The sequence below is a fragment of the Sinocyclocheilus anshuiensis genome, unplaced genomic scaffold (assembly GCF_001515605.1).
Source record: "Sinocyclocheilus anshuiensis isolate Anshui unplaced genomic scaffold, SAMN03320099.WGS_v1.1 scaffold1546, whole genome shotgun sequence".
Taxonomy (NCBI): Eukaryota; Metazoa; Chordata; class Actinopteri; order Cypriniformes; family Cyprinidae; genus Sinocyclocheilus; species Sinocyclocheilus anshuiensis.
In genome coordinates this window covers 288,514-291,011 of record NW_015547737.1, presented here as the reverse complement: position 1 = coordinate 291,011, position 2,498 = coordinate 288,514, and positions in this window count along the sequence as shown.

Here is a 2,498-nt window from a genome sequence, read left to right as displayed (position 1 = left end):
CCCCCCCCCGGGAATGCTTGTTTAGGGCCCCCAAAACTCTAAACACGCCTCTGAGCAAAGCCAATTTAATTGATTCATCAGTTTTTATTTCAATTCATCGGATTAAGTCATAATTTTGATCGTGACTAGGCAATTGTTAGTTTACATAATAGTTGAACTGACGTGAGTTAGCTTTGACCTACATGACCGGTGTTTCACTTAAGAACTGCACGGCTGCGGAGCGTGTAGAACTGACAGCCAGGGACGACGTTAGTTTAGTGTTAGCAAAGATGTGAGGCCCGTTGCACTTAAACAGAGCGAGGACAGCGAAAGCGTGCGTGAGAGAGACAGTCTAGTGACACGCTGCTAAACAGACACAGCTAATTACCTCCCACATAGGCTCTTGCTCTGCCGTTACCGTGCTCCGCTCTCTCGCCACCCCTCCTTCGCTGTTATGTATAATCTTCAGTCTGCGCTTGTCTGTGGCCTTCCCCTCCCCCGTTCTCATTCGCCCTCACGCTGCCTTTTTTGTCTTGTTTAGTCAGGTCTTTATTTTATAATTGGAGTTACGATGTTGTAAATACATAATTGGGTTGAATTGAGGTTTTAAATGTGATGTCAGCGTTAGAGGATTTACAAAGGCTGTAAGCCCCTTCAGTTCGTCAAGAGTTAATTAGCGCACTTCGTCAGCGATTTTCCTCGCCTGGAGTAGACGTTTTTATGGTGTTGACCAGTAACCAGTGTGGGATTTTTCGGTCTCCCGTGTTAAACTCTAATCTACAAAGCTGTTTCGTACCCTGTACACAAGCTGTTGCTTTGACGAAGTCACTTATTTATGAGTAGAAATTAAGATATTTTAATGTGGCTTTTCTTTGTAAAATATTAAAGTAATTGTAAAATACTAATCTGACGCTTTGTTAGGCAAAGACATGCTTGAACTTGTAAATAATGGGTTGACTATTTCAGTAACTTGTTTCTGACGTGTGTTATTGTTTTTTGGAGAAGTGTTCGGACTTTGTAATTACATACCTATCATTTGTATTTATATTTTACCAAAAAAAGTTCCTTTAAATAAATGGCAATAAAAGATTGTGCACATCTTGTGGTCTTCTTATATTAGTCAACATTACATCAAAAATTTATCATATTTACTTTCTGTTCTTCTTTCAAAAACATGGATAAAACTTTAAACAGTGTGTTTCACGCTGACATATGTTACATTAGAGAAATAAAAATGGGTTGGGAATATAATTTCATGTTGTTAGACCAAATTGAGCATGAGATTATAGGGCTGCTCTGAATAATTCATGCACAAACAGATTATTAAACCTCCTTGTTATCACTATATTCGGAGATTAAGGTCTAAATTCCATAGCGACTTTTCTGCAATCAGATCAGCCCTATACAACAGAAGAGAGAGACAGCCACATCCTGTGCTGCTGGACAAAACAGGAAATGAAGAGTGGCCGGAAATTAGAGGCCTTAGGCAGGAGTGAGGGAGGCTTTTGTTGGTCTGATAGCAATACGGATAATATGGGCTTGGTTTACGTTCCTTAACTTTAATGTAATTGTCATACTCCTTAGGCTACTAAGCCCTAACTCGATATTCAAATTACGTCATTTGTTTGCATCCTAAATGTGTATGAAAACCGAAAAAGGGCGGTTACACAAAATTTCCTTTCTTCTTCATATATAACCAATCACTATCAAAGATAACCAAATCAAACCAATCAGCTTTCAGTATCCTAATATGTCATCAAATCTACAATAGGTGAAAAAAAAGTGTCGGCGATGTGGATGAAATCCAAGTTGATGAAGCTTCTCATCTATGCCGAGGTGAGTAGATATTTGGTGAAATGGGGCTCTCCATTCATATATAAATATGTATCATTTCATGGTATTATGATGCCACGCAATTTGTACTGTTGGTTTAAATTGACAACTTGTGACCTAAGAGACTTTAAAGGAACACTCCACTATTTTTGAAAATAGGCTCATTTTCCAACTCCCCTAGAGTTAAAACAGTTGAGTTTTACCGTTTTCGAATCCATTCAGCAGATCTCCGGGTCTGGCGGTAGCACTTTTAGCTGTAGCTTAGCATAGATCATTGAATCTGATTAGACCGTTAGCATCTCGCTCAAAAATGACCAAAGAGTTTCGATAATCTTAATCTTTTTAATCCTATTTAAAACTTGACTCTTCTGTAGCTACATCGTGTACTAAGACCGACGGAAAATGAAAAGTTGCGATTTTCTAGGCCGATATGGCTAGGAACTATACTCTCATTCCAGCGTAATAATCAAGGAACTTGATACTATACCATGGGTGCAGCAGGCGCAATGATATTATGCAGTGCCTGAAAATAGGCTAACTTCCGTCAACATAACCAACGTGACCACCTGCTTGCACAGGGAGCGTGCCTTCCGTTGGAAGTTACTTAGCTGGGTACTATTTTCAGGCGCAACTCTAGGAGAGTTGGAAAATGAGCCTATTTTCAAAAATAGTGGAGTGTTCCTTTA